Below are 10,649 nucleotides of genomic sequence, written 5' to 3'. Positions count from 1 at the left end.
TGCTAAGCACGATCCCACGAAAAAAACCCAGTGTTATATATTCAGTCTTAACACCTCTTCAGTGGTTTTACCTTCTCGTGACCAAGACAAAGAGAAACCCTTGCTGCAAGGTGGTGATGCACCAGGTGAAAGCAACCTGCCCTGGAACTGCAGCTGAGCAGAGAGGAGCACGTTATCCTCTGCTCTCTGCGGGATGGCTCGTGCTTAAATGGGTGAAACATTGCTGAAATATCGATTCCTTGGCATGAGAAAAAGCCCAGAGGAAAGGGGACTTCTGCCCTGGAACGCTCCCTGAGAAATTTAGTGCTGACAGGATTGTTTAATGACATTACCATGAAAAAGAATTGATGTTTGCTGAAAATGAAGATATGCTCTTATTCCGTTCTCAACTTTGGCCTCCAGAGAACTAATTTACCAAGACATACTTTTTTTCTTGTATTAAGACCACTGGAGCACACGCTTTACATTAGACATGCTGATCTGTGCTAATGATGGCTCTGGTAAAATTTTCATAGGCGAATTTATTTTTCCTAGTGATCCAATTTTCTGTTCAGATTCTATTAGCATGCTTAATGCGAATAATAGCAGATTCCTGTTTGTTTCGGGACACGGCAGGAGCTCTGGAAGAGTGAATTTACTTTTTCTCTAAGTTATCTTCAGAAGGGAGAGCTACTGGATGTGAGCAGATAGATGGCTCCAACGCAGTGCTATATTTTAGTCTAACAACTGAAAGGTTAATTGTCTTTAAAATTGTTTGCACATGGGCAGAGCCGCAAGTCCACATGCTTATTTTACTTCCCTTTCAAGCTGAAGTGTGTGGAGAATCAAAATGTCCAAATTGTTTATTTCGGGTTCATTGCTGTAAATGGCTTGTTACTGCCACAAGTTGTCTTTCTGAAGCAAACAGTCCTGGAGGACCTTTAATTTACACCACGGAGAGCGGGAAAGCAAGATTAGTGGCTACTTTTCTCCCAGCAATACAGAACCACCTGGAACTGTTTGGAAAGGCTGTCTGTAAAAGCAACACCAATGAAAAACCCTCCTTGGAGCCCAGGTGTGGGACAATGGATGTCTGTACCTACCACTGCAGAGGTGCTGTTGGCCACAGCTCTCACCCCAAGGCTTGGGAAGCATTGCAATTTAGGCTTAAAGTGAATAACTGCTTTAGGTCTGGGAAGATAAGTTATATTAGTTATATGTTTTTCTGATATTTTTCTATTTCCTTGAGCTGTGTACGAGCATTAAATTCGCTTTATCTCCATCTCTCTGCTTTTGTTTGGGACCTCTGCATAAGGGATGGACAGCCACGTGGATGCGGAGATCGGGATGAGTTGGTGCCATGTCTCCAAGCTGGCTGCCCACAGAGAAGATGAATAACTCCCTGAGTAACACTGTCTCTTCTTCCATTGGCCTCTATGGCAGTGTCACAAAGGAGAGTTCTATTGACCCAAACTGGGGCAGAAATCTACTTTCTGCTGTTTGCAGTGTGGGGAGGCGGGGAATGCACTGCGTCTTTGGGACAGCTGCTTCTGGGTTTGTTATTTATGGAAGTCAAGGAACTGTTGAAAAAGGAAATTGGTTTCATTGTACATTTTAATTTTATTTTCTTAGCAAGCAACTCTTGGAAATTTGGAAAGTGCTGCAAGTTCTGTATTGGAAAATTACTCTCTATTTTAATCTCAGTATCTTTTGCATCATGTCAAAGTGTTCTGGTTGAGCTCTGTGTGGCCAACTCCATCCCTGCCCGTGGTGGGGCTGATTTAGGAGCTGGTGCTGTCATGTGCTGAGTGCTCACCGTGTTCCCCAACGTGCTTCTCTCTGTTCTCCTGCATGCGTTCGGAACCACCTCGGATCAGGCGCAGCGTGGCTCGTGCACACTCAGTTTCAGGATTGAATCATGACCCTACAAATATTAAATCACCACATTTGGTAAGAGCAATGGGAAGCACCGGGCCTCGTCTCCATCTTGATTGTTTGCAGATGTCGGGCTTGTCCTGAAGAAGCAGACTCATCCTAAAAAATGGTCAACATCTGTGCAAGCACTTTAAAACGTGATGTATATCAGGTAATTAGCACCACATGCCTCCCCCTTCCCATTCATATTAATTGATTTATTTATATTTGCTCGCTCTCTGAGATAGCATAAGAATGAAGCTGTTTAGCATCTGAGGTTTTATGCTCTTCCTCCTGTGCAGTGTGCTCTGGCTTCTGCCAGTGGTGGGCTTGCTCTGCCGCTCCGTGCGTTGTTTCACCTTTTGTTCCGAGCAGTTGTTCCCCTCACAAAACAGCTCTGCTATCTGTGCATTCTGCCTGTTTGCTGTAATGAAGACAACTGGATTCGTAATAGTCTATTAAATGGTCTATTAAATAATGTAGTTGCTGGAGGGACCCTGGTAACACTGTATGGAGCGGCAGGGTAATAATTCTGCGATACAGAGGCTGCATGGATTTCCTTTCTGTTACAGCTGTTTGAAACGTTTTCTTGAGCGTTTTCATAAATCTTTCTACTTCTCAGCTGGCCCACAGCCAGGGTGGATCCACTCATTTAGCAGGAACCTGAGTTTCTTGGCGAGTTCCCGACTGCTGGAAGTGTTAGCCCGTTATCAGGCCTGATGGATACCTCCAAGGCACAGAAGTGTGCTCCCTGCTCAGGCCTGGCCACCTGGCTGAAGGTAAAACCCCATTGCAGGACATGCACATTTGGGTCAACTTCAGCGAACGAAGGTGCATATTTACTGGATGCAGTCACAGAAACAGCCTGCAGTCCTTGCTCTGGGAACAAGTCCTTGCTCTGCGACCAGCTCTTGTCTGTAGTGCAGTCTCGACCAAAAAGGGTTCTCCATGGTTAAGGCACCTTGCAAACCGACTGAGAGACCATCCCAGTGATTAATAGGTTTTATCCTTAAGTGCAGAAGCAGTGTGCTGCTTTAGGCAGCTGGAATGCACAGAGTGCCTAAGTGACTTGCTCGGGACATCCGCTAAAGCAGAGCCTGAAAGGTATCAGTTTTGATTGATAGGGCAGTGCTTTAAGATCAAGACTTCATTTCCCTTTCAGAACTCGGTCTCAAAGGCATACGGGTGGTCCTTTCGAGGTGATGGTGTTGGCATCTTTCTGAACTGAGGGCTAACTCCCTGCCTTGCTGCCTGCAGTGGGGCATGTCATTAGATACCCCTGCACCTAAAATGTGTATTCTACCAAAATCTTTTGAAAGGCTTTTCCTTTTTACTTTTTATTTTTTTATTTCCCCACAAAGAGATTCATTTTCCCTTTTCCTCCTTCCGCTGTTCAGTTCTTTTCCTCCACCACTGGCATATCAAATTTACATTCCGATTTATGCGTTATTACCCCAAATCTTTACCATGATATAACATCTCATGGCACAGTTTCAGTGCAGTGAAATGTTCTTAGGGACAAGTGCTGGTCTTCATTAGAGGATGGACTGTCAGTTGGACGTGATCTATTCTGAGTGGCATTAAATCACAGCACTCTTTCCTGTTCTGCTGAAATAACCATTGTGTGTTAAAAACACTTCAAATGAAATGACAGTAATGCTAGAGGCAACTTTGGGTAAAGTGCTCCTGGTGGTAAGAGTTTTTTGTTGATGTGACCGTGGTTTATATCACTAACACTTGGCCGACTATTCTGCTCTCTGCCCTTTGAGCTGAACAGGAGGAATAGGGGGAATCGTTTCTGCTTTGGTCACATTCTGGTCCACATGAAGCTCGGTGGGATGCTGCCTTTCTGTCTTGCAGACTGTCTGCTCAGAAGCCCAGCGCATTTTCAGGGTAAGAACTCATTTCTGTGCAGATTTCGGCATGCTGAGAGCCTCTTTTCTCTCTCTTTCAGGGAGGGGGATGATGAGGTGTTTGACTTTTTTGGTCTTCCTCACCTTCGAAAGCATTTGATAGCAGGATTCCCTTTTGCCATAAGGGTTTATTCTCTACTGCTGTATTTCAGAGAGGAGTAGGTTCCAGGAGAGATGTGATGGTTCTCTTCTCAGTGCACACTCCGCCAGTTTTGTGCTCTTAGGTCTCACTTCTGTGATATCTCCTACCCAGGGAGAATGGTGAAGTTAGGCAACTGGAGGAGCTGACACCTCATTTAATCTGCTCTTTATGTTTATTGATAGGACTTTGTCTTCTATTCATCATCATTTTGCTTATGAGCTGCAAGTCAGTGCATCTTTTCAAGCACTGTATCACTTTCCTCTCTCTTGCCCTAAGAAACTATTGAGTGTTTCTCTGAGAGTTCTACTAAGATTTTGCTTCTGTTTGTGCTCTATGGTGCTGTTTCAACATATAATTTGCTGTAGTGCTTCCACTTTGGCACCTCAGTGTGCTCCGTTCAGTCCACAGTGTCCGTCCTTCTGTGTGTCCAACACTTAAATTCAAACTGCTGCTGACTCTGGGGGTCAGAAATCTTCATAGGCCCCACAGTTCTGTCCTGCCCTGGGAGAGCACTAATGGAGACATTTCTTAAGTGCACAGAATCTCAATATTGAAAACCTTTGAGTGGCATTTTCAGAATTACAGGCTAATGCTCTTTTCTTTCTGATTGCATCCGAATCCTCCTCCTCCACGGCCTGCTCCTTTTTAGTGCTGCACTTCACACTGGACATCGGTTGTAAGCTTGATCCTTCCAGTGGCAACTCAGTGCTTTTTTGCTCATGAAAATCCAGCACAGGGAACAAAGTTGTGCGTTGGGACCAGGAAATGATTTTCTTCTGCTGTTATCATACGGTGGGATTTAATTCTGAAAAGAAAAAAAAAAAAGTTGGCTTTCCTTAAATTGGTTACCTGTAATTCATTTGCAGTATTGTTTCAGTTTCCCTGTGTTATCCACCACATGTAGCCGTGGTGTGGATTTGGACAGCAGGTGCTCCTGTTACCTCCTGAACCTCCTGGCTATCTGTGAATGAGTGATTTGGCATCACTAAGTGCAGCTGGTGCAGCTCTCAGGAAGGGTGGCTTTCCGAGGACCGATTCAAGATGGTTTTGATAAATCCAAACTTTGAGAGGTTTTATTTGTTTTCCATAGAAAAGCTATAAAATAGGAGACAGTTCATATGTTGTAAGAGGAATTTCTTTACCCTGCTGAGAGGTGGCAGATGGGAAAACAAGAATCTTACGTTTCATTGATACCCAGCATGTCGTACATGTTAATGTTCTGCTTCTGATCTTCAACAAATCTCTAAGTTTAGATAGCAGGACATAAAAACCTGTAGCAAGAATCTGCGCCGGTGGTTGCTTCCCATTCTTCTGTGTGTGTGTGCAGACATTACCCAGACTCACTGGAGCAGTTTCACTGCCATTTTTTGGTACCAGTTTGAGACACGAGCAAAGTGTTTGGCTTCCAGCTTAGCATTTCTGTGTCATTCTGTAGGTGGACACGGATGGGGCTCTGAGCTGGTGCTGATGGTGACCGAGCTCCTTCGAGATGGTGCATGATGGTGTGGAGTGGGTGTCCAGAGAAGTTTTGGGAGGCAATGGTTGTTATGTGCCCTGACCAGGGCAGAAGCTGCTGTTCGTTCCTGTAGGGTTTTCTCTTCTGGATGCTATCAAGGACAAGGGATGTGGACAAGAATCACAGAGCTGTAGGGGTTGGAAGGGACCTCCAGAGATCATGGAGTCCAACCCCCTGCCAAAGCAGCTCCCAGCCCAGGTTGCACAGGTAGGAGTCCAGGCGGGTCCTGAACATCTCCAGAGGAGCTGGATGTTATGGATATCCTTGTTGCTTTTGCTGACATTCAAAACCTGTCTTCTCTGATGTAACAGATAATTCTTGTGTCAGTTAAGGAGATGAGATCCTTATTTCCCTGACCATCTCAAGCGGATGTGGAAGTAACATTTTGCTTTGTCTGACTTACGAGTATGTGTTGCCGTTGCCAGCAGATTATCTGGACTGATAATGGATTTTTACTTGGTGTTGTGGAGACTTGTTACAGATGTGCGTTTCTTCCTTTTATCTTCCTCCAGAAATGTGTTCATCCTGGAAGACACAAGGCAGGGAACAGAACGGGCTTACGCTGCCGGTCGCGTGAGCCACCAGAGCTGTTTCAGCTTTCCTGGGGGTTGCCACTTGTTTAGGATTTGCTTCTATCCTCCAGTCCCTGGGAGGCAGCTTTTATTGACACTGTAGATCACAAAATTGGATCATTTATTCCCTTACCAGGTTGCCTTACCCGCTCTTCTGGCATTTAGCAGAGCTGTACACACGCCTGAAAGCGCTGTTAGCTTGTTTTTAGCTCACGTTTGGCACCGAGGGCTGGCTGTAGGCATGCTGCACTTTGTTTTATTTATTTCTCCCTGCCAGTCTCTCATCCCAGCAGGCTTTCTGCTGCCCCAAAGCCATCTCAGTGGGTTCGCTGGGGGACCCCTGCCGGGGCTCAGCACTCCCCATCCCCACCCCACGTCTGGGTTTGGTGAAGACATCGACTCGAGCTAAACGAAAGAGAAGAAAATTGCGTGGAGGTGTTATGGGTGTACCCACATCCCCGTGCCGAACCCATCCGCTCCAAGCACTCGGAGCCGGTGGGTGGCAGCGCTGGGGCTGTCGCGACATCGCGACAGGGCGGTGGATGGCGGCGGCGTGCAGCGCGTCCCCGCGACCACCCGGTGGCAGCACCGCCACGCACCGCGGCTCTTCTCCTTCTCCTTTCCTTTTTTTTTCCCTTTTTCCTTCTTTTTTTTTACCCGTTTCTTTTATTTTTTTTTCTTTTCATTTTCTTTCCTTTTCTTTCTTCTTTTCCTTTCCTCCCTGAGACGCTTTTGTTTCAATCCCCTCTTAAAATACACACGCAGTAAATAATCCTCAACACTTGAGGCAGATGGGAAAATGCTGCAGCAAGTGTCAACCAGACCTAAGAAATACTCAGCGTGTGGGCAGAGAGATCCATTTTCTGAGCTGGGTGGAGCTGGGTTTTGGAGTTTTGACTTAGGCTGGCAAAATTAAGTCGTGGAAGAGGATAATAGAGTGTGCCATCGTTGTGAAGTAATTTAATCGCAAAAACTAAAAATTTGGAAGCAAACGGATATTTTACTTAATAGAAACCATCTGCACCGTACAGTAGGCAAATTGTATAAAAATGAATAAAACTGTCTCTGGAGGAAAATGACTCAGGCACCAGCTTATATAATGAAGATGTATACGTGCCTTTTAGCATTTGCATTGTCTATTAGACTAGGTAAATCGCAGCGCTGGTGTAAGCGAAACAGTTACAGATTTTATTACCATCATATGACTGATGACAAACGCGGTGTGAGCAGCAGTGGCAGTGGGGCAGGGCTCCTTGCAGCCCCCAAACAGTGCCGTGCTGTGGATAGGGCACACCATAGGGTCTGGTGCTGCTTTTTGGGGTCAGCTGGTGGCCTGGGCTCCAGGTGGGCTCATGTGTGCCTCGGGTACAGCACTCCGTTGAGAGTTTCCAGCCAGCAGATGCATCCCAACCCTCTCTTCCACTCCCATTACCGCTCAGCACAACGCGGAGATGCTTTTCTCCTTCCCTGCTGGCACGTCTCCCTTCCCCTCTCGTTGAAGGACGGATTTCTGTACTTTTCAAAATATTTATTCATTGGTGCTCAGCAGCTCGCCTAAATGATGGCAAATAATATGAATTATTCAATTTCAGGGCTGCGATAGCCCGCGCCTGCGCTGCTTTTAAAATGAAGTTTGCAGGAGCCACTTTCAGCTGCTGAGATTTAACACTCGAAAGCAACGTGCCCCGTGCTAAAAGCTTTGTACTGCTTCTTCCAGAGCAGTTTAGAAAAGCAGAGTGCAGGAATGTTCTGACACAACAGTTTTTACAACAAAGGAAAATCCCACCCTCCCGGTGACAGTCGTGCTCCTTCTTTCTCAGCTGGCCTTCCTTAGGACGGGTGGATGAGGGAAATGCGTGCGATGCAAAGGCAGATTTATTCTCGTTTTAGGGAGAGTAGGGAGGTGAAGGCAGAATTGGTTTCCACTTGCATATTAAGCGTATTTGGCAACGAGAACATTTTGCATTAACAAATATGTAAAGTAAAAATACGTCCCAAAAGATTAAGGCTTCTGTGGATTTAAAACAAATTAGATGCAGTTTTCCACCCCGATATTCTCCATTTCCATTCTGCTTGGTGTCGTTGCAGCACAGAGCAGGGAGGTGGGGAGCTGAGATTTTGGTCCCCGGGGACCCCCAGCTCCAAGGCTGGGTGCTGGGCTCTGCAGCTCCTGGTGCTGGGGGGGATGGACGTGGCACCGCAGAGGCATTGGGCCCCAGGAAGGTTCGTGTGCTGGGAGCAGGGGGGTGAGCAGGGAGGAGGCAGTGCTCAGCAGGTGACAGGGAGGAGAGGCTGGTGGGTGCCAGCCGAGCCCTGGGAAGCACTTTGGACAAAAGGCTGCATCTTTTCTTAAGCATATTTCCTTTATTTTTTTTCCCCCCTAAGATGAGGCACTGAAGCTGGCATCGAGGGAGCAGCACGGGCTGGGAGGTGGGTGGCAGGTGGACTGCTGTCTGTGGTGGGGGGGACGTGGTGCTGCTTCTGCGTGCCCCCATGACTTGTCTTTGTTAGCATTCCCCCCACGGTGTTTGAATTTGCAAGTTCTTTGAGAAAGAAGCAAATACTTGGAAACCAGGGGCTGCTCTTGACCAGAACGCAAATGGTTTCATGGCAAGTCAGCTGCAGGGTCTGGACTGCTTCATAGTGGATCTGTAAGGACAGTGTGTTCTCCTGCCCCTCGGGGCAGCCTGAGGTACCACACTGACATCACTGGGCCTGGATTCAACCCTCCCTGACACAAAAACACAGATGTTTATCCCAGACCTACTGAATAGAGAAGGAATTGGGCCATTAAGTTCAGAGATGGATCAGTCCCATGCACGTCAATATCTTGTTAACAGTATTTCATTAATTAATAGCAGTCCCCCTGACTATAGGAAGAGACTTTTGTTGCCTACGACCGTTCAAACCTGAAGGAGAAAAGGTCCTTCTGCTTCCTTTATATTTCGCACAAACCTCACCTGCTTCACTAAAGAATGGAAATAACAAACATTTCCTAAAGGCGTTCAGAATTGAAAACCTCACAGATACCCCAGTGCAATTGTTCATACATTACAACACCAAGGGCACAAATAGCAGTTTATATTTCTAATTGCGTGGTGAAGTCCGGCAACACGTGGAACTCCGCGGTGCAAAGAGTCCTGTAATCCTAAAGCACAAAGGAAATGGCCTCAGAACGAAGGCATATATTTTCTTCTTGCTGCCCTGTAACATGGTTTATTTAGTTTCATGTGATCTGTGCCAGGACAAAGCGTGTTCTATAAACAAAAGAAGGAAAAAGGTTAAACTGGTAATGAAGTGCAATGACAATAAAAAATAATGATCACCATATAGAAAAGAAAATATATAAAAAATACATAGCATTACAAGTGCAGGAAGGGCGAGTCAGTGGGGACCCCAGAACAGACTCATTGGGAAATTAAGGATCGTAGGGTTTGGTGGGGGGAGGAGGGGGCTCGGGAACAGTCCTGTGTCCCTTAGGCCCAGCAGCTCCCTCGGAAATCACCGCACTGATGCTCCCAAATCACTTTTTGCATTAGGGCAGATGGGAAGCACGCTCTGCTCCGATCCCTTCCTCTCCCGAGGGGGATTTTTTTCTGGCTCCCACATCCCTTCCTCCCTGAGCCGGGGAGGACCCTGGCAGGGGTTTTGTCACACGTGGGGCGGCTGCTGTTGGGCTCAGCCTGACGGTGCTGGGACGGATCTCACTGCTGTGCCCCATAACTGGGGCTGGGGGTGAGCGCCCGGCCCCGCTGCCAGCCCTGCGAGCCGCGCATCCACACGATGGCACTCTTAAGCTTTCAAACAATCTCATTTAACTGCATTTCATACGAAATCTAGTGGTTGTTTTTTTTATTTTTTACCCTGCCAAAAGCAAAGAAGGAGCTGGGAGGAAAGGGGGGCGGGGGGGGGGATGCGGCACGCAACAGAGTCCCTTCAGAGGGCACATGTCCTGTGCTGTCCCCAGAGCCCCTCATCCCCTGCCCCACAGCCCTGGCATGGCCAGAAGGCATTGGGAAGGTGAGTTTGGATGCACCCAAAGAATTGTTAAGAGAACAAACAAAACAAAACCCTTCTGTGCAGCAAAAGGGGCCACAAACACAGCAGCCCCAGAGCTGGCTCCTATTTGGACACTTATGGGGGAAAAAGGTCGCACTGCTTGTATCGTAGCTTGTTCAGCACTGCCTGAGCTGTACAAAAGTCAGAGCGTGGGCTGCCTTCTTGCACAGCTTTAGCTATGAAGTGTCTTTTAGAAATAAGAATCCATTGCTATCAATCTGGCAACTTCTCAGAGTGCTAAATTTGCTCCATATTAAAGTGCGTGTGGGAGGGAAAGGAGGTGGAGGGGCAGATCCTGTTCTGTGCTGCACAGTTACCCTGATGGCTATATCACCCTGTCTGGGAGGTATGTGTGTGCCTGTCTGAAAAGTCAGCACATCATTGCACACCAGCACAGCCGTGGAAGCAATTTCTGCTCCTTTCCCCCCGCCTGCCAGGTGGGTTTGGGGCTGTGGTCAGGGGCTGGAAGGATTTTCTGGATCTGCAGCCTCACAGTGCTTGCTCAGCCAGCAGCTTGCCCTGGGTTTGTGTGCAGGTCGCTGACCTGCTGTGTT

The 10,649-nt window shown here is 47.2% G+C and overlaps 1 long non-coding RNA gene across 1 annotated transcript; it reads left to right on the top strand.

The window, feature by feature from the left end:
• Positions 1 to 1,734: 1,734 nt before the first annotated feature.
• LOC136055180 (uncharacterized) lies at positions 1,735 to 3,780 on the top strand. Its single transcript, XR_010622817.1, has 3 exons — positions 1,735 to 2,065; positions 2,516 to 2,672; positions 3,671 to 3,780. It is a non-coding gene; the product is annotated as an uncharacterized LOC136055180 (long non-coding RNA).
• The last annotated feature ends 6,869 nt before the right edge of the window (positions 3,781 to 10,649 follow it).

This window comes from Cyrtonyx montezumae, unplaced genomic scaffold (genome assembly GCF_038088225.1).
Source record: "Cyrtonyx montezumae isolate F1298 unplaced genomic scaffold, pur_monq_1.0 scaffold_4, whole genome shotgun sequence".
Taxonomy (NCBI): Eukaryota; Metazoa; Chordata; class Aves; order Galliformes; family Odontophoridae; genus Cyrtonyx; species Cyrtonyx montezumae.
The sequence above is the reverse complement of the archived record's forward strand: the minus strand, read 5'-3'. Positions and strand labels throughout refer to the sequence as shown.